The following is a 22,020-nucleotide window of genomic DNA, read 5'->3' as shown; positions in this document are numbered from 1 at the left end:
TGGCCACACCTGGAGCCAGCTTGTGTTCCCCTTGATGTGGACCCCAGAGAATTATCTGATGGAGCTTTGGGCACCAACAGCGTGTTAAAGACCTTTCTATACTCACTACACTGATGTATTTCTTTTTTTTTTTTTTTACGGTACGCGGGCCCCTCACTGTTGCGGCCTCTCCCGTTGCGGAGCACAGGCTCCGAACGCGCAGGCGCAGCGGCCATGGCTCACGGGCCCAGCATGTGGGATCTTCCCGGACCGGGGCACAAACTCGTGTCCCCTGCATCGGCAGGCGGACTCTCAACCACTGCGCCACCAGGGAAGCCCCTGATGTATTTCTTGACTTCATCATCTCCCCAGTAAGTTTGTGAGTGTCTTGGGTGCAGGAGCAGGACCCCCTGCTTTGAATCCCAGCAGCCCGGTAAGGACCCAATGCATGGTTTCAGCTGTGTATATGTTATAGCATGTTATCGAACTAGTATAGACATACAACTAATATTTCAAACTAATATAAATAGATATATTTATATCTGTTTATATAAATAGATATAAATAGATGTATTTTTAAATTAATCTACTTAACTATTCATAATCTAAGATAATCTTTTTGTTCCTTAAGAAAAAAAAATTCTGAAAAACCCTGTGTTCAGGCAAAAAGAAAATGAATTTGACATTGCATCAATGAATTTGGCAGGCAAGATAATGAGACCCATTCATATTTTATTCTCAGTAGAATCTTGAATTCCAAGGAATTCAAAGTATATCAGCAAGACTGATTTCACTCTTGTAATATTTTTGAACACTGAATTGGAAGAAGAAGAAAAAGATCACCGTTTACTGTCAGACCACCTTGCCGGAGCCCATAAATCAATTCTAGAACTCTGAACTTGCAATTCATTGATATGGTGATTTTCTCTTTCTTAGTGTTTGTCTTTCTAAGGATGATCACTCTACAGTCAACAGCAAAGATCCTTTTATTTCATTTTGTAAAGCCACAGTCCCATAGAGCCCCCGAATGTCAAGCGGACAAAACAGGAGAACATTCTGGAAAGTTCTGATTTTACACATTCTGAGTTTTCTGGTTCTCTGAACAACAGTGGCCCACCAAGGCCACAGCAGCCTCCTCCCTTCCATCTTTGACGCTCATCAGAAGTTGCTTAGCATCCATGGAGTCACCTCGTTGTTCTTATCTTTGCATTTCAAGGGTTCAGCCAGCTCTTGAGTCCTTTCTGAGTGTCAGCTCTGAGAGCGACAGGTGCTAAAATGAGACCCGGCACCTGCCTGGGGGGAGATCATTCCTGATGGGAGAGAAACCATGAGAAACATGTTGCAACACACCATGGTAAAATATATTAAGGCAGAGGTTTGTAAATTGCCCTAGGAAAGTCAGATCAAGAGGGGATGGGGAAGCTGCTGAGAAGAGGCAACACTTGAGCTGGACCTTGAAGGATGAGTAAGAGCTTGCCAGGGAAGGAGGGGTGACATTCAGTCCATAGGGTCCTGGACGATGGGGAGCTAGAAGCACAACGTTTTGAGGAAATTCTAAGCAGTTCGAAGTGGCCAGGAAGACCTGAGGTGCAGAGGGGAAGCAGAAAGTAGGGCAGTGAAGGTTAAAACTAGGGTTGAGTTAAAACTAGGGTAGACTGGACCAGAGTTGAGATTTTATCCTGAAGGCAGCAAGGAGCCCCCGGGGGTTTATAAGCAGTTTGGGTAAATCGTCAGAGCTCTATTTAGATAACAGGAGAGCAGAAAATTAAAAGGCGGTCAAGAGTTTTCCAAATGCCAGGGCTGAGCAGCTGTTGTGTTACTCCCAGAGAGAAAGGACAAAGGGCTCAAGGCTACACCTAAGGCTGAGGCAAGGCAACAGAGAGAATCAGACAGATTTAAGAATCTGGAGCAGGCAGGGTGTGCTTGGTAACTGATTTGATGCTGGGAAAGGCTCTGGGAAGGTGGGTGATCATCGGTGAAACTGAGAGGAGAGCAGTGAAATTAATGGAGATCAAGGGACCAAGGAGGAGAAAGAGGCCTGGGAAGGAAGGGAACAGGCTTGAGCTGCCGGATGCCCACCACCGGGCACTGGAGACTAGGTCTGGAGCTCCAGAACACTCCCATGGGAGGCATCTTATATTCTCCCACGTATACAGATAGAGCTTGGTTTTGATTCAAGAGATCGCAGACGATTGTAATTCCAAAACAATGGAGCAATACACGTGCAGAAGATGTGATAAAAGCATGAAAGCTAATCTGGCCGCTGAAAAAGATACTCTCCTCCCCCCACCACGCCAGACCAGACTGGGATGTCTTCTGGGTTTTTTTAATTTGTTTTGTTTTGTTTGAGGGTGTGTGTGTGCACAATTTTCTTTGCTTGCTGTTATGGTCATCTAGCTATTAGCTGAGTGTCTTCTCCCAGGAATGTATTTAATTGCCGGGACCTGGTATAGACTTCTTAATCACTGGGGTGAAATTTTATGTTTGCCTCCAGGTAAGAAAAGTTCGTGACAAGGGGAAAGGGTAGAAAGAAAGCAATTACAAAACAGTGTTATGAAATAAGTAGCTCTTCTCCTTGTCTCTTGGTTGGACCTATCAGGAGAGCGGTTTGATATCACCGTGCAGTGTGTACACTGAACAAAACTAAGGAGGGCAATTTACATCTTAGACCTTGTAGAAATGAATATCTATCAGGAAAAATTTCAGGAAAAGCAAAATGCCTTAAGGAAGGGGGCACCTTTTTCTAATTTGCACAAAAATGCTATCGGGCTAGCAGAAGCTTTCTTTTCCTGTTGAAGATGGTTCACTGGTGAGATATGTAAGAACAGTAACATATATTCATTTCACCAAGACATTAGACGGCTGAAAGGAAACACAATCCATTCATTCTCAAGTTGCTGGAATCCTACTATAGACACCAGCCTGGAATTCAGTCTTTAGCCAGAACAAACACAATTTAAGATATAATCAGGGTTAAACTCTTGTTACAGTCAAATGCAATGTTCTTTAACCAGAAGAGAATGTGCAGCATCTCCAGCTTCTGCTTTTATCTTGTGGAGGTGAAGGGCGCTGGAAGATGCCTTGACTCGAGTTCTTTGCTAGGATTCTTGTATCGGTTCCTTAAGTGAAAGATGTTTTCTTACGTGAACACATGGCTTCGTCCGTTTGTGCTGCCAAAACAAAAATACTGCGTGACTTAAACAAGTTATTTCCGACAGTTCACTAGGCTGGGAAGTCCAAGATCAAGGCCCCGGAGTGTGGCCTTGTCATGATTTCCATCCTCTTCAATGGTATCCATACTTAAAATACAATTACATATTTCAATCTCACAGACATTTGGAAAGATACAAGATCAGTGGATTCCTCTGAGGCGGCGGTCACCTCGGTTGTTCAGGGGATGGCTGCTCCGGACAGCTGAGCCCTGACTATTGAGCTGCTGGCCTGTGCCCGGTCTCCGCCTGGATGGCCAGAGGCCTACAGTGAGGGAATGCCTCCCCAGGTAGAGGGTGCCCCCTGCTGTTCAGTGGTGCTGAAGCCACTTTGAGAGTAGGGTCAGGGCTTCTAGTGGATGGGGGTCTCAGGTCAAAGGTCAGAGTACCCTGGACTTTCCTGGAAAGGCCCTGCGAGGTGATTAATTCAAACCCACGTATTACAGATGGAGAAACTGAGGCCCAAAGAGGTCAAATGTCTTGGCTGTGGTCACAGCTGGTTAAAAGCTGGATTTCCTGACCCGTGCCACCCATCAAGGGGAAATGGAACTCACAACTCCAGTCTCTTTTGCCTTTTTAAAGCCTAAGAACAATTACTCATAAATTTACTGTGCCCATTTCTTATGATTGATACCTTCAACTTCCTATAATGTGAACTATTCACATTTTCAATACATGATTTCAAAAAATCAAATGATTTTAAAAATAGATTTAAAAAATCATTCATTATGTTTGGATCCCAGAGTCTCCCCAGGAAGGAATTTCCTTAAGAATGAAATAGAGGCCTGCCTCTTTCTTTCTTTTTTTTTTTTTTTTTTGCAGTACGCGGGCTTCTCACTGTTGTGGCCTCTCCCGTTGCAGAGCACAGGCTCCGGACGTGCAGGCTCAGCGGCCATGGCTCATGGGTGGGCCCAGCCGCTCTGCGGCATGTGGGATCTTCCCAGACTGGGGCATGAACCCATGTCCCCTGTATCGGCAGGCGGACTCTCAACCACTGCGCCATCAGGGAAGCCCCTATTTTATTTATTTTTAATTTTATTTATTTATTATTATTTTTGGCTGCATTGGGTCTTTGTTGCTGCATGTGGGCTTTCTCTAGTTGCGGCAAGCGGGGTCTACTCTTCATTGTGGTGCGCGGGCTTCAGTAGTTGTGTCATGCGGGCTCTAGAGCACAGGCTCAGTAGTTGTGGCGCACGGGCTTAGTTGCTTTGCGGCCTGTGGGATCTTCCCGGACCAGGGCTCAAACCCATGTCCCCTGCATTGGCAGGCAGATTCTTAACCACTGCGCCACCAGGGAAGTCCCAAGGCCTGCCTCTGTCTAGCCTAGCCATTTCTTTCATTATCTTTCTCCATAGGCCTCAGTTTTTTTAAAATCTACCATACAAAGTGCATATTTAGGGGAAATGTGTTTTCTCACTTTTAGAGGCACAGACACCCTGCCATGTATGAGATGCTATAGTACTGACTGATATTACCAAGTGAAATTCGACGTGTGAAACACTTCAAACAGTGACTGGGACAGTGTGGACTTTCCGAAAATGTTAGCTATCAGGATTGTGTCATCACAGCCAAAAGCCAAGGGGAGAAGGGTATTTTTGTCAGTCTCTGTTGCCTTGTGGAAGATTAGTGTATCGCTTCTATTTGATACCTTGAAATACTGAAAAAAAAATCTTAAGAGTTCAAAGGATCTTGGTATCTTTGACAGCAGGTACAGACACAGGTATCTGAGGATGCCCGGAGGCCCAGCAGCCCCACCCTAGGGCTGACCGCTGTAAGTCACTGAATCTCCCACCCTGGGGATCACTCTGCTCCTTGATCTAGTCTGTAGATGTGTCTGCCTTGGTATGAAGGGCTTGCCTGTGCAACCCTCCAAACTTGACCACTCGGCTAAAACTAACGTTTCCTGTAAACTTTTTTTTTTTTTTTTTTTTGGCCGTGCCACGCAGCACGGCTTGCAGGATCTTAGCTCCCCAGCCAGGGATCAAACCTGCGCCCCCTGCAGTGGAAAGGCAGAGTCCTAACCAGTGGACCACCAGGGAATTCCCTAAACTAATTCTTTTCCAAGTATATATCTGGAGTCTAGTCAAGGTGTGTTGAACGTATGCAACTGCTTGCTAAAGCCACAGGATTCTCAAAAAAAAAAAAAAAAAGCTAATTCCATTTATGTGAAGTTCTAGGACAGAAATCACTAATCTAGCGATTGCCTTTGAGGCTGTGGGGATGAGGATTTAGCTGGAAGGGGCACAAGGGAACTTCCTGGAGTGATGGGAACATTCTGTGTCTAGAGAAGGATTTGGGTTTCATGGGTGTCTGCGTTTGTCAAAATTTATTAAATGGCACTCTTAAGATTTGTGCACTTCACTGTAAGTAAACTTAAAAAATGGACTGTAAACAAATATTGAACTTTAGTTAATGACCTGCGTTCTGAAGTGCTTAGGGGTGAACTGATGTCTGTGACTGTGAAATGCATCCAAAGATTCGATGGACTAATGGATGGGCAGATAGCGAGGGGTGTGACAAAAAATATATATGTATATGGTAAAATAGTAACTGTGGTGGGCGTCTGGACATTCCGATTCTTCCAATATTTTGTGTTAGAAGATTTTCACAATAAAATGTTGGGAGGAAAAGAATTAAGATAGATGCAGTCATTTATTATCTCTAATGTTACTCCAGCTTATTCAACTCTCAAGATTCTACATTGGAAAAGGACATTTGTTACAGTTCTAACCAAAGAATTCTGCAGAGTGGAGAGCTGGTACCTCTCTGGTCCTTTGTCTAGTAACATGGCTGGACGGTAATTACTTGCAGACACATCCCTCTCCCCGATAGTCTGTGCTGCTGGAGCGGGGAATGCAACACATTCACTTAATGAGCCCTGCGAGTGGTGTGTGGTGGGCACTTCATTAACATGTGGAAAGAGCAGGGTTTGGGGGCCAGACAGGGGTTCAGATTTGGATTCTGCAACTTACTGGCTGCTGCCAGCTCTGTTTCTGTGTCCCCCATCCACAAGAAGGGGGGAATCTCCATTTGGTGTTCTGAAGGTTCAAGAAGGTAATATGGGCAAAGCACAGTATCTGGCTCCTGAGAAGAGCTTAAAGAAATAGTAGCCTATACCTGAAATTGAGTCATACCTGGGCCATCGGGCCCTCGTGGAACTATTGGAGAACAAAATCCCAAAGGAACCATTAGGTTCTCATCTAGACTGAGATATCTTGTCAACCCATTTCCAGGACTGACCTCATTCAGCTGCTCCTTCTGTAGTTCGCTTTATCCACACCCTCCTGTCATTTACAAGGTGCCTCCAGGGGACTGACAACTGCCATGGGCCCCGCCTGGCCAGGAGCATCCCCCTTCCTGGGAGCTCAGGTCCCCAAGTCACAATCTGCATCTTGTCAGAATCCCCAGCATTTTCAAGTTTGAAGACGCTAGTCTACATTAGATGAGTTTTCTGATGACTCCCAGTTGTTCACTGGTAATAAATCTCATTTGTCTTTACCAGGGCTTTACTCCTGTATATTACTTCTTATTGTCCCTAATTTCTTCCTTCTTCAGGATCTGCTCTTTCCTGACGCTGGCATTATTGTCCTTAAAAAAAAAAAAAATCTGATCATGATGCTCAGTCTTTTTTGTTGTTGTTCTGGTTTGCTTGGGACCTACCCATTTTTTTTGTTGTCTTTTTTTAAAACTTTTTATTGGAGTATAGTTGATTTACAATGTTGTGTTAGTTTCTGCTGTACAACAAAGTGAATCAGTTATACATATATTCAGTCTTTTTTAGATTCTTTTCCCATATAGGTCATTACAGAGTATTGAGAAGAGTTCCCTGTGCTATACCGTAGGTCCCTGTTAGTTATCTATTTTATGATGCTCAGTCTTGCTTAACTATGAATATGGTTAAAAAGTTAACTTATTGGGCTTCCCTGGTGGCGCAGTGGTTAAGAACCCGCCTGCCAATTCAGGGGACACGGGTTTGAGCCCTGGTCCAGGAAGATCCCACATGCCGCAGAGCAGCTAAGCCCACACGCCACAACTACTGAGCCTGCGCTCTAGAGCCCACACGACACAACTACTGAAGCCCTCACGCCTAGAGCCCGTGCTCCGCAACAAGAGAAGCCACCGTAATGAGAAGCCCACGCACCGCAACGAAGAGTAGCCCCTGCTCGCTGCAACTAGAGAAAGCCTGTGTGCAGCATAACAAATTAATTAATTAATTGATTAATTAACTTATTAAGGGACAATCGGCTTTTCTGAAAATATTAAATATATGGGTACACGGATGCATTATTTAAATTAAAAAATAATATATCAATGATGTTCCTTTTCTCAGTAATTAGATATTGTGCTGTTATAATTTTATAAGCTCACCAATGGACAGGATTGAGTATGGACACCTCAGCCAGGCAGGTGAGGAAATCCATGGAGCCCCCGCCTCCATCATCATTCCTGCCTCCTGTCACCCACCCCCCGCCCGCTTCGTGCTTCATTGTCCGGGCTCTCCCAGTCCTCTGCACTTCCGAATGGCTCTGGTGATACTGGGATCAGGGGTTTGAGCTTCCCCATGTCTCATTGCTACCTGGAAATTCTGTATTTTCTCTTTTAAGATAGCATCCTATTTAAATGCCTAGTGCTGATTGGAAAATCATAACTTGGTAACCATCGCAGTAAAGACTGGTTTAGGCAAGAATCATCAATGGATGTATGGTCTTAAAGTGTCTCCCCAGATATGGTCTTCAGTACAAGGCAGAAATCGAGCAGCACCAGATGTGATGCCCCGTGAAGGACACAATTCCGCTCAAGTCAGTGCTGGATCCAACCATGTAGGAGCCTCAGGTAAACCCCAGTAAGAAATGGTCAGCTACCAAAAAGAAGCCCTGACCCTTCAAGAATGTTGTCACAAAAGACAAAAACACAACTGTGAAATACTCCAGATTAGAGGAAGTTAGGGACATGACGACTAAACTCAAATCCTAGACTGGATCCTGTGCTAGAGTAAGGCCATGTTATAAAACACACTCTTGGGTCAGTTGTCAAACTGGAGTATGGATGGCAGGTTATGTAAAATATTGCATCAGTGTTAAATTTACTGAACCAGGTAACTACTGTGGTCGTGTAAGAGAATGTCCTTGTTCTTAGGAAACACACATCGACAGAACTAAGGGTCTATGGTGTGTGCAACTTACAGATGGTTCAAAGAAGAAAAAGGAGAGAGAGAGAGAGCGTGCGGGTGCTTGCTCACTTGGAAAAATTAGAGAGAAACGCTGGAGGAAAATGTTAGCGGTAAGTGAATCTGGTAAAGGCAGTATTGGTGTCCTGTGCACTATTTTTGCAACGTTCTGTAAGCTTAAAATTATTTCCAAATAAAAGTCTAAAGTTTAAAATATGTATTTGTACAAATTAAAAAAAACATTCAACTCAATGACATGTTTCTCTAAGCAAAGGTAAATCACACACTACCAATAACAACACACACCTATTCTCAACTGTACAAAAACATGCAGACCTACCCTGGGGAGATGTGGAAAATCTCGTCTTTGTTGTCAGGTCCATTCCTAAGGCAAAGGTCAGCTCTCCCTCTCTTGTCTTTTCTGCGTCAAGGGTTTAAGCTGCTCAGTAGGTCAGTTTTAAGTTGTAAGGGAAGCCATAATCACCCAGTGATACCAGGTGGCTGTTATTCTCCAGCACCACCCCTCGGTATGGGTTCTTCCCAGCAGGACTCCTCAGCCTTCACACCTCTTAGGTGAAATCCACATCACATCCCTGAAGACCAGTGTGGATTTAAAAAAAAAAAAAAAAAAAAGCACAACCTAAAAGTTGAAAATGATATTTTACTCGGTGGACATCCTGAGGATTTAAGCCCGGGAGACAGCCTCTCAGATGGCTCTGAAAGAGTGTTCCATAGAGGTAAGGGAGGAGCCAGGATATATAGGAGTTTTTGAAGAAAAAACAAACAAACCAGGTAGTGAGAACATCAAAGATTCCTGTTATTTAAAGAAAAAACAGACATCTCCAGTTAATGAATTTAGCACTTTTCTATGTATGGGAAGATGCAAGAGTCTAGGCTCCTTGAAATCATTCCTTTGATATGCACCCAACTACCTAGGGCCAGTACCCTTGTTTCTCCATCCTGAATCGCCTCAGGGTGCACAGTTGGGAGGGGCTGCAGTGGCCACAACAGCCTTTGTTTACTGATCCGGGCAGGTGACCTCCTTGACTTTCTTTGTCCACGTAGCTAATGTGGACTAAAAATGCCACCTGCCCGATCAGTAAACAAAGGCTGTTGTGGCCACCAAGGCATCAGCCACTGCAGCCACACCTCACCCACCACGGTGCACCCTGAGGGAGCTCAGGATGGGAAAGAACAGGATACTGGTCCCAGATAGCTAAGGTGCGTAGCAAAGGAATGATTTGAGTGAACCCAGACTCTTGCATCTTCCCATACATAGAAAAGCACTAAATTTATTAACTTGATGTCTGATTTTCTTTAATTAACAGTAAACTTTTGATGTTCTGACTACCTGGTTTTTGTTGCAAAACTCCTATATATCCTGGCTCCCCCACTCCCTCTTCGGAGCAGTCCCGCAGAGCTAACTGAGAGGCTGCCTCCTAAGCTTGAAGTCCTCAGAAAGTCCGCCTGATAAAACATAATTCTCAACTTTCAGTTTGTGCATTTTCAGTTGACACTAATTTCTTGGTGAATGACTAGTCGTAGGGTGGGGCAGAGAGGGATGTGGAGAGAGGGTCCAAGTCAGACTGGGCACTTTCTCCAGGGCAGGGGCTGAATGGAATTCATTACGAACAAGGCAGCTTCCAGGCAAGAGAAGGGGATGGATTCAGCCTCCAAGAGCTAAAAAGGAATTTTAGGAAATTCTTGTCTCTCCCTGGCTTTCTGGGCCATGTGAATATTTTCTTGGTCTTCCTAGAGGACAAAATTTCAGAAAGCAAACCTGAGGAAAGTAAACAGAACTGAGAAGGTGCCCCAGTGGAAACGCCCTTCCACAGCGAAGTGGGGTGTGTTCTTCAGCTCCCCGGTTGAGGTATCCCAGATAGCACCAGTGCTGCCCCATTTTCAGGACCCTGAACAAAGACCCAGAGAGCTGTGGACAAAAATGAAAAAAAAAATATGGCGCCTGCCATTCCAATAAACAACGAATGTTGCCTGCCGTCAAGGCATCAGTCTCTGCAGCCACACCGAGGGTGCACCCTGAGGGTGAGCCCTGAGGCGACTTCAGGATGGAGAAAAACAGGATATTGGCCCTAGACAGCTAACGTGCCATATCAAAGGAATCATTTCACTGAGCCCGGACTCTTGCATCTTCCCACGCATAGAAAAGTGCTAAATTCATTAAGTTGAGATATGTGTTCTTTTGTGACTAGTGGTCATCTTTTGAGGTTCAACCACGCGTTTTTTTCAGCAAAAACTCCTATATATCCTGGCTCCTCCCATACCTCTTTGAAACAGTTCCCCAGAGCTAGCTGAGCGGCTGTCTCCCAGGTGTAAGCCCACCAAATGAAACATAATTCTCAACTTTCAGGTTGTTGTCTTTTTCCGGTACACAGAGCGAAGACTATGAGGGGGATCAGCCCCAAGCTATGGTCTATCAGTGAGGCTCCTGTCCCCCCACTAGATGGATGAGAGGCTGCCCATAAATCTGTGGACTCCACACAGGGACAAGACCTCAGGGAGCACAGAGGGATGTTTCGGTTGCGGACATGGGCAGGAACCCGCGTCTGCCTCCTTCGGTCGTGAGATCCCGGTAATATGCCTTGTCTCTCCCAGTCTCAGTAACCACCCCCGCCATGGGTTTAAGTGAGTTCAAGGGTTATGTGAACTGGTGGACACCACGCCTGCGCGGCGCTCACGGAGCGCGGGCACAGCCTCGCTTCCCCGCAACTGGAGCTGGGTAGACCGCACGTCCCAGCGCCACCCACCGGCGCCCACCCCAGGAGCCAAACGGAAGCGCCGCTTACACGTCACTTCCGCCAACCGAGGGGGCGGGCTCGGCACCGGATGCGGAAGTCACTGCAGGGGTCAGTTGGGAGGGCAGTCTTTGAGGCGGAGGTGTTAGAGAAAGGGGTCAGTGCACGGAGAGAAGCTACATGCTTTCGCTACATGCCTTCTCCACGTGGTTTGAAGAAAAAAAAACAGGGGGAATCCGGGCGCCACAGTGGCCATTCTCCGGTGGCCGGAGCATGTCACCCAGAAACGGCTCCCTCAGAGGCCAGTGGGAGCGCCTGGCGGGCGGCGCGCTTGATGGCGCCGAGCATACTGGGAGGTGTGGTCCCGGCGCGACCCGAAGATTCTGGGTAGTGTAGTCCTGGCATCCTGCTGGAGTGGCCCCCGAGCTGGTGGCTCTAGTGACCCCTTGTTCTTTGGTGGCGCTGGTGAGTGTGGCTCCCGCGGGCCCTCGCTGCAGCCGTGCCCTTCCCCGCGCAGAAAGGTAAGTCCTGAAAGACTGGCCTGCGGGCTGGGGCTGGAGACGGTTCGGGTGGTGGGGAGAGGAGGTGGCGGCGGGGACGCGCTGTCGTGGCTCAGGCCGTGCCCTACCGGGTGTCATATTTGGGGAATGTGGGCGCGCATCTCCGAGGGACGTGGGTGAAGCCCAGCCGCGATGCCCAATGGTGGCGGCTGCTGGGCTCCGGCTTCCTCCTAGGTTCGGCCTTGGCCGAAATAGCGGTATTGGGAGAGGCGGTCGCTCATGCCACGAGTCCCCGGGTTTAGGGGTTTGAGTAAGTAAGCTTCGGGGGCCTTATGTTTCCGAGGGGGTGACAGGTGCCAGCAGGCCCCGGTGCCAGGTGTCTCGAGTTCTGGTGGGTGGGAGCTGGTAGTCTTCTTTCGGGCCCGGCTACCCCTCGGCTTTGCTGAGGCCTCCCGCGGATGGGCGGCCGGCGTGGGCCAACGCGCCCGGGATGGGCTGGGTGTGGAGTGGCCATTTTGGCGCGATCTTGCGGGATGCGTGTGGGGGGTGTCTCAGTTTGGCTGGTCGCCCCTGGGTTTGGGACTTGGAGGAAGAGGTCGTCTGGGGCCCACCGAGCAAGTTTTTCACAGGTCCTGGAAACCATCATTGGTCACGGGAATCAAGGATTTAGACATCTCTGGTGTGGCCCGGGTTTGGGATCTTACGTTCCATTTTAAATTTTTATTACGGAGAAATTTTAAAGAGAAATAAATAGAACTCCGTAGATCCATCACGCAGACTTAACCCTTATCACCTCGTGAACAATCTTGATTCATCTCAGAATGATACACTGAGAATCCTTACAACCCGCAGAGGTTCGCTGTCACTGCCCTGCTTAAGAGCCTGGCCTCCACGGCCAGATTTCATCCAGACTCTGTCACCTTATAACTGTGTCACCTTAGGCAAGAGACTGACCTCACTGTGCCTCGGTTATCTCATCTGTAAAATGAAAATAATAAATCTTACTTCACTGGGTTGTGAGGCTAGAATGAGATGAAACTCATCCAGCGCCCGGAACAGTCTCCGGTATATACTAAGTGCCCAGTGAGTGTGAACTTTCCTAGTAAAGATCAGCGGTGAGAGAGGATCAGCTGAGGCCCGGTGTTCTAGCCTACATAACAGCTCTGTTCCCAGCAAGCTGCCCGCAGTCTTTTCTTCTGTGTCAGGTCCCTTCCTGATGCCTTTAAGGAAGAGGAAACCCTACCCTGCTGGAGCTTGAGAGTTTCCAGCGACTCTCCTGAACCTTTCGGTTCTCATTCTGCCCCCTGTGGCTCCTGCCTGCCCAGAGAGGACTGCCTGGTGGGCCAGGGGAGGACCCTGGGCTCCTGACAGCCCAGCCTCAGGTGGGGGCCGCTTGCCTTTTGCCTGCTGGACCATGGGTGGGTTTCCTTCGCTCAACTTTGACATCTTGTGCCTTGTAATGCCCCATCCCGGGATCAGGGCCCCAGCTGGTTTCCCCAGGAAGCAAGGCCTGTTGTAAGGGTGGCCATTTTCACAGGGACTGTTCTTCAGACCCAGCGTCCTCCTTCACTACCCCTCCATCCTGGCGCCAACGTCTCAGCGTTTGCTCAGACCTGCTCACTCCCGGGGCTTGTCCGCCGTGAAGGCCTCGGCCTTCTGGTCTTGTTCCGTCCAGCGCTCTCACTGCCTTTTTGTCCCAGGCCTGTCATTTCACACACAGTTACCTCAGAAGGCAGCTTACACATAAGGACTTCTTGTTGTAATATAACCACAATTTCATCATTACACCCAACAAAATTAATAGTTCCTTTTCCAGTTGTTTTAAAGTTTCTTTCAGTCAGAACAGCTCTGGTCAGAGACAGGAGAGGGAGATGTATGTGGAATTCGGTGTGGTGGTTTTCCCTGTCTCTGCCCCTCTCCCCGCATTTCTTCTAACCTTGCAGATCTGGTTAACATCTGCAACTTCTGCCCTTGGTACAAGCTGGGCCTCTTTGTTCTTTCCAGACTTACCTCCTGTTCGGTGGCTGCCGTGTTCTCTCCCCTGTGCTGTGCGCTGGATCCCCTTCTCCTTCCCCGTCTCCACTCCTGCAGTGCCCTTGCTCCTGCCTCTTCTCCATCTTCTTCTCCCTCTGCCCCCCCTTCCCCCACCACTGCCTCTTGAGTTGGGCACCTGAGGTATAAATACTGATCTTGCCATTCAGCCTGCTAGAAAGGGACCTTTCTAATCGTTTGCTTCTGTCCCCACTCCAAAGTCAGACTGCCCAGATTCAAATCTCAGTTTCACCATATCTAGCTGTGTGGCCCTGAGCATGTTATGTTGCCTCTCTGAGCCTTCTGTTCCTCATCTGCCAAATGGGGATCAGAATGGTGTCCACCTGACAGGGATGTTGGGTGTGATAACCCTAGCCATGCGGTTAGAGCGCCTAGTACATAAATACTCAGTAACTGTTCGTTAGAATTATTATTAATGCTTCCAACTTGTTCTCCAAGTCACCCTTCCAGTGTCCTCCCCTAATCCCCACACTCGTCAGAGCCTGCTTTACAGCTGCATGGAAACTTATTCCATTGTCTGCTTTTGTTTCTCCGTACCTCTCTGCTTGAGCATCAACTCCTGTGATGAGCTGGGACGGGCTCCCCCGGCAGAGCACGCTGCACGTCCCCGGCAGTATTCCCGGGCTCCCATTCGCTGTGGGATGCTTGACACATCAGGACCCCAGGGCTCAGGCTGTGTCATGACTGTCCAGCTGTCCCGTTGGACTGGGAGGTGGTCCTTTGACGGTCGGGTGCCTCATCTTGTGCTTCTTGAGCCACTGATAGGGTTCCTGGGACCGGGTTAAATGAGTGCCGGGTTAAGTGAGACTAAGTGAGTGATGCATGGTGAAGACATGAGTGTCATCCTTGCTGGAAGGATGGAAGTTCACATGGGGAGTCTGATTGGAGAGTGCGCTGTGGGCATTAGTGGAGTGAGCCCTGAATAGCAAGTTAGTGTGGACTTGATGTGGGTGCGGGAGGGACCCAGTAAAGGGTCCTGAGCAGAGCAGGGACCACAGTTTCCCTCCAGCTCTTGCCCTGCAGCTTTCCTCCCCTTCAGAGCTAAACTCCTTGAAAGAATTCTCTTTTCTTGATGTCTCCGTTAATATCCTTCCATTGCCTTTTAAATATTCCCGTAAGGCTTTTCAGCTTCACCCACTAAAAAATATTCTTTGTCTAAGTTACCACTGAGCTTCCTGTGGCTAAATACCAGTCCATGCTCAGTAACATTTTACATAGTTGCATTCGTCTTAGGATCTCCTTTCATGTTGCTGTCCCTGGTTTCCAGGTTTTCCTCCTACCTCATAGGCTGCGCCTCCTCTGTCTCCTTGGCTGGCTTCTTTACTCCCAGAACCCCTGTGGAAGGCCCCGCTTCAGCTCCATCTCTCCTTGGTGGCCCTGTCCACTCTCAAGGCCTGAGATGCCATCCCTCTGAGGTTCAGCCAAGATCTCTGCCTTCAACTCCAAATCCCAGTCTCCTGTCTACTTGGCATTTCCACTTGGCTATCTCATGGGCATCCAAACTTGATGTGTCCAACAACAAACTCTGATCAACTCCTGTAAACATGCCCCGCCCCCGTGGAGGATGGACAGTTCTTTCAGGGAGTTCAGCTGTAAAAGGGAGCAGAGACATGGCAACGCCTTCAGCTTCCTCAGGCTCAGAACTTCGGAGTCATCCTCGACTCCTTTCTTGCTCTTACACTCCATATCCCCAGTAAGCAGCCTCCGTCGCTCCTGCTGTGGTCCGGGCCACCACCTCACCTGGATGGTCATAGCCCTTGAGTGATCTCTCTGCTTCCTTCCTTGTCCCTCTCAGTACAGCTGTATTAGTCAGTTCAGCAGGCAGGTCATGCATTTGCTCAAAGACCTCCAGTGGCTTCTCACCTCAGTCAAAGTCAGAACCTCCCCCACTCAGTGTCAGTCACCGCATACCAGCCACAGTGAACTGTCTCTGTGTCTTGACTGTGCCAGGCCAACTCTCGCCTCAGGGCCTTTGCACTGGCTGTTCTCTTGCATGTGATGCTCTCTTCAAAGTTACTCACTTGGCTCATCCCTCACAGCCTTCAGATTTTTATTCAATCATCTTCTCAGCAAGGCCTTCCTAACCACTATTTAAAATCTCAAAACCCCGTCTCTTTTGTGTTACTTCTTTTCTGCTTCCCTGCTTTATTTTCTTTATCTCACTCATTACTTTCTGATCTGGTGTGTGTTTTATTTGTTAATTTAATATGTCCATCTTCCTTCTCTAAACTTGCATGTCAGTGAGGGCAGATGTTTTTGTCTTTGTTCACTTCTGTATCCCCAGGGTCTAAGATAGTGTCTGTCGCACAGTAAGAGCTTAGGACATTTTTAATAAGTAATCCAGCCATGTGTAGGTGGAGCTAATTCTGGGAGGAATGGATCAGGCTGGCCGGGATGTCGGGAGATGGTCTGCAGAGCCTCTCTCAGGAGGGACTGTCCCTTCCCCAGATGGGGTTGGGGTGGGAGGCATAGAGAGTTCTTGGAGGTGGACTCAGTAGGCCTTGGTAACTGGTGTGATTTGGCAGGAAGAGAAGTACACCTGGTGCCCGAGTCAGCATGTGGGTGATGGGAAGGATGCTTCTGTCATTAACAGAGCTGAAGAAGGCAGAGGCACAGCATGTCTGTGAGGGCTTTCATTATTGATTGCTGCACAACAAGCTCCCCAAGACCATGGCGTAGAGGAGCCACCATGTTATCATCTCTCCCAGTTCCTTCGGTTAAATCCGCTGGGCAGTCCTTCTGCTCCGTGGGAGTTATAGATCCAGCTGAATTTTCCCCCAAAGTCACTTGTGGACTCTTTTGGGTTGGACCATCCAAGACGGTTCCGTCACACATCTGGTGCTTTAGTGGACTGGCTGGAAGGCTGGGGGCACTTGGGCCCCACACTCTCTCTTCGCGGAGTATCGGGGCCTCTGCTTCTGTGTGGTCCCTCCAGCAGGGGAGTTGAAGTTCTTAAAGTGGCATCTCGCGCCTCCTGAGAGCATAAGCTGTGTAGCCTTCTTAAGACTTAAGCCTGTGGGACTTCCCTGGTGGTCCAGTGGGTAAGACTCCACACTCCCAATGGAGGGGGCCTGGCTTCAATCCCTGGTCAGGGAACTAGATCCGACATGCTGCAGCTAAGACCCAGCACAGCCAAAATAAATAAATAAATATTAAAAAAAAAAAAGACTTAAGCTTGTAACTGACACATTGTCACTTGTGCCACATTTATTGGTTAAAGCAGGAATGAGGTCAGTCTGAAGCAGCTCCCAATGTTTGAAGTTGAAATAATTTGAGCAGCAAAATAGTGATAATATTCTTTTTATTTTATTTTTTCACATCTTTATTGGAGTAAAATTGCTTCACAATGTTGTGTTAGTTTCTGTTGTACAACAAAGTGAATCAGCCATATGTATACATATATCCCCATATCCCCACATATATCCCCATATCCCCTTCCTCTTGAGCCTCCCTCCCACCCTCCCTATCCCACCCCTGTCTATCCCACCCCTCTAGGTCATCACAAAGCATTGAGTTGATCTCCCTGTTCTGTGCAGCAGCTTCCCATCCATCCATTTTACATTTGGTAGTGTATATATGTCAATGCTACTCTCTCACCTCATCCTCTTTTATTTTTTTATTGGAGTATAGTTGCCATACAGTGTTGTGTTCGTTTCTGCTGTACAGCGAAGTTATCAGTTGTACATATACATATATCCACTGTTTTTTAGATTCTATTCCTATATAGGTCATTACAGAGTATTGAGTAGAGTTCCCTGTGCTATATAGTAGGTTCTTTTTAGCTATCTATTTTATATATAGTAGTGTGTATATGTCAGTCGCAATCTCCCAATTTATCCCTTCCCCCCGCAACTTTTCCCCCCAGTAACCATAAGTTTATTTTCTATATCTGTGACTCATTTCTGTTTTTTAAGTTCATTTGTACCATTTTTTTAGATTCCACATATAATAAAGTGATAATATTCTAATATAACCCATAGGATAAACTGTAAATCCACGCTGAAATAAATAAGAAGGGACAACTCTTGCTTACAGAAGAATTCCAATTAATTAATTAATTTATTTATTTTTCATATTTATTTATTTATTTATTTGGTTGCACCGGGTCTTAGTTGCAGCAGGCAGGCTCCTTAGTTGCATCATGCAAACTCTTAGTTGTGGCATGCATGTGGGATCTAGTTCCCTGACCAGAGATCGAACCCAGGCCCCCTGCATTGGGAGCATGGAGTCCTATCCACTGTGCCACCAGGGAAGTCCCCAGTTAATGAATTTAGAATGAAAGAGGGAAATAGAACATTGTCATTTGGTCAACACCACAGTAATAATTGTTGCAGACAGGTCCCACAAAATTATGCTGAAATTAGTGGGTGGAAGATTGAAGAGAAATACGTTATTTGTATAATCTCAAAGTATCTCTCCCAAGATACATATTAATTATAAAGGGAAAAAGAGTGACTTTGTAATGGAGAAAGCCAGCAGACACTGCCTTAACCAAGTGATCAAGATTAAGGTTAACATCGTCAATAATGAAACATATCAATATCACGAACCCCTTGATAGGGTGCACTGAAAAAGACACATGACTTCTGAGGAATTCTAGCCCCAAATGAACTATCATTCTAATCATTTTTTAAAAGTCAGATAAACCAAAATTGACGGATGTTGTTCAAAAATGTCACTTTCATGAAAGAAGGAACTGTCACAGATTGGAGGAGATGAAAGATATATGACAGCTAAATGCAATGTTGGAAGCTCAGTTGATATCTGGACCAGAGGAAGGACAGGACATTAGTGGAAAAACTGTTGAAATGTGGTTAAGAGTTGTAGTTTAGATAATAGTATTATATCAATGTTAATTTCCTGGTTTTGATCATTGTATTTTGGTTTTCCAAGATGTTAACATTAGAGAAAACTAAGTGACGGTTATATGGGAATTGACATTTTTGCAACTTCTTTTTAAGTCTAAAATTAAAAATGAAAAGTTTTATGGATTCATCAATCTTACATTGAATTGGATATTGGAAGAATGAGAGTTGAGTTTTGTTAAAGAATGTTAAAGTTGAGTTTTGTTAAAGAATATACAGCATGTATAAATGCAATCATGATTTTTCTTCTTGGATCTGTTCATTAATATAGTGTATTATAGTAATGGATTTTCTAATATTGAACCAGTCTTACGTTTCTGGGTAAATCCCACTTTGTCATGGTGGAATATTTTCTTATTGCTTTGAATGATGGTATATTTTTGCCATGCATTTAATGTGGTAAAATATATATAACATAAGATTTACCATCTTAACCATTTTCAGTGTATAGTTCAGTAGCGTTAAGTACATTCATATTGTTGTGCAACCATCCGCACTCTCCACCTGCAGAACTGAAACTCTGTACCCATTAAACAGTAACTCTCTATTTCCCCTTCCCCCCAACTGCTCTCAACCTTCATTCTGCTTCCTGTCTCTATGGATTACTCTAGGTACCTCATATAAGTGGTATCATACAGTATTTGTCCTTTTGTGTTTGGTTTGTTTCACTTAGCATAATATCTTTAAAGTTCATCCATGTTGTAGCATGTGTCAGAATTTTTTTTGAGGCTGAATAATATTCATTGTATGTATATACCACATTTTGTTTATCCATTCATCTATTGACAGACACTTGGATTACTTTCACATTGTAGCTATTATGAATAATGCTGCTCACACAAGTGTACAAATATCTGTTCAAGTCCCTGCTTTCAATTCTTTTGGGGAAATACCCAGAAGTGGAACTGGTAGATCATATGATAATTTCTTTTTTTTTTTTGATAATTTCTATTTTTAATTTTTTGAGGAACTGCTATATTATTTTCCATAGTGGTTGCACCATTGTACATTCCCCCTAGCAATGCACAAGGGTTGAATGACGATTATGAAAAGTCTGATGGAAGTCTGGTATATTTTTTGCCTAGAGTCACTTAGGATTTTTGTTGTTATTCTTCAAAGTCTGATAGTTTTTTCAGTAGATACCTTGAAGTTGTTGGTTGTGAGTCAATTCTTCCCTTGTACTCTGTAAGCCCTTTCATATTTAGATTCAGGTCATTTAAAGAAAAAATTTTGTTGGAGTACAGTTGATTTACAATGTTGTGTTAGTTTCAGGTGTACAGCAAAGTGATTCAGTTGTACATATACATATATTCATTCTTTTTTAGATTCTTTTCCCATATAGGTTATTACAGAGTATTGAGTAGAGTTCCCTGTGCTATACAGTAGGTCCTTGTTGGTTATCTATCTATATCTATCTATATATTTTATATGTAGTAGTGTATGTATGTTAATCCCGAGCTCCTAATTTATCCCCCCCCCCCACATTTCCCCTTTGGTAACCATAAGTTTGTTTTTGAAATCTGCGAGTCTGTTTCTGTTTTGTAAATAAGTTCATTTATATCATTTTAAAAAATTAGATTCCAGGGGCTTCTCTGGTGGCGCAGTGGTTAAGAATCCGCCTGCCAGTGCAGGGGACACGGGTTCGAGCCCTGGTCCGGGAAGATCGCACATGCCACAGAGCAACTAAGCCTGTGCACCACAACTACTGAGCCTGTGCTCTAGAGCCCCTGAGCCACAACTACTGAGCCTGGGCACCACAACTACTGAAGGCTGCGCGCCTAGAGCCCATGCTCCACAACAAGAGAAGCCACCGCAGTGAGAAGCCCATGCACTGCAAGGAAGAGTAGCCACCACTCGCCGCAACTAGAGAAAGCCAGCGCACAGCAACAAAGACTCAACGCTGTCAAAAATAAAGAAAATAAATAAATTAAAAAAAATTAGATTCCACATATGAGTGATATCACATGATATTTGTCTTTCTCTTTCTGACTTATTTCACTTAGTATGATTATCTCTAGGTCCATCCATGTTGCTGCAAATGGCATTATTTCATTCTTTTTTATGGCTAATAGTCCATTGTATATATGTACCACATCTTTTTTATCCATTCCTCTGTTGATAGACATTTAAGTTGCTTCCATATCCTGGCTACTGTAACTAGTGCTGCAGTGAACATTGGGGTGCATGTATCTTTTCTAATTATGGTTTTCTCTGGGTATATACCCAGGAGTGGGATTGGTGGATCATATGGTAGTTCTATTTTTAGTTTTTTAAAGAACTTCCATACTGTTCTCCATAGTGGTTATACCAATTTACATTCCCACCAACAGTGCAAGAGGGTTCCCTTTTCTCCACACCCTCTCCAGCATTTATTGTTTGTAGATTTTTTGATGATGGCCATTCCGACCAGTGTTAGGTGATCCCTCATTGTAGTTTTGATTTGCATTTCTCTGATAATGAGTGATGTTGAGCATCTCTTCATGTGCTTTTTGGCCATATGTATGTCTTCTTTGAAGAAATGTCTATTTAGCTCTTCTGCCCATTTTTTGATTGGGTTGTTTTTTTGACACAGAGCTGCATGGGCTGCTTGTATATTTCGGAGATTAATCCCTTGGTGATCGCTTCATTTGCACATATTTTCTCCCATCCTGTGGGTTGTCTTTTCATTTTGCTTATGGTTTCCTTTGCTGTGCAAAAGCTTTTAAGTTTAATTAGATCCCACTTGTTTATTTTTGTTTTCATTTTCATTACCCTAGGAGGTGGGTCAAGAAAGATATTGCTGTGATTCATGTCATCTATTTTTGAAGTTTTCTTGGGTTATAGTTTTAAATATTAGTTCTGTTCCCTCCCCACCCCCACCCCAACCCTTTTTTGGTTTATTTCTTTGTTTTCTTCTGCAGGAGCTGCAATTATACAAATGAAATTCTTTGTTTGTCTGTTTTCCATTTCAACCATTTTTTCTCTAACTCTTTTTACTTCTTTCTTTCATTTTCATCTCCTCCTGTTAGCTTTCAGTGGCCATCATGTTTTCATTTCACTCTATTCTTCCTTGGTGTCTTACAATTTAGTCTTCATTTCTTTCTTTTTTTTTTGGCTGTGTGGTTTGCAGTATCTTAGTTCCCCGCACTTATTTACAAAACAGAAACAGACTCACATATTTCAAAAACAAACGTATGGTTACCAAAGGGGAAATGAATTGATAATTGATTCTAATGGCCAATTTTTGTCCTTCATTATTGCTTTAGGTTTCTCTGGTTTTGTTCACAATGCAGTGTTTTTTCTGTATATACTTTTTACGTTTTAAAAGAAAAATCTTAAAAATAAAGGAGTCAGTAGCATAATGAACGTCCTTATGTGCATCATCTTGATTTAACACTTGTTTATATTTTGCCATATTTGTTGCATTTGGGTTTTTGGTTTTTGGGTTCCTTTGGTGTTTGAGAATTTTTTAATAATTTTTTATTAATGGAAAAATTTCAAACATATTCAAAGCAA

General features: G+C 45.2%; 1 protein-coding gene across 1 annotated transcript in view; it reads left to right on the top strand.

Annotated features, from left to right (window-relative positions):
- The first annotated feature begins 11,249 nt into the window (after nt 1–11,249).
- Nucleotides 11,250–22,020, top strand: part of ZNF133 (zinc finger protein 133) — a 28,513-nt gene continuing 17,742 nt past the window's right edge. The window contains exon 1 of the mRNA XM_060031319.2: nt 11,250–11,629. The gene's annotated coding sequence lies outside the window, so the exon portion shown is untranslated. The remainder of the gene's footprint in view (nt 11,630–22,020) is intronic.

This window comes from Delphinus delphis, chromosome 15, assembly GCF_949987515.2.
Source record: "Delphinus delphis chromosome 15, mDelDel1.2, whole genome shotgun sequence".
NCBI classification, from domain to species: Eukaryota; Metazoa; Chordata; class Mammalia; order Artiodactyla; family Delphinidae; genus Delphinus; species Delphinus delphis.
This window is presented reverse-complemented; position numbering and strand designations above follow the sequence as displayed.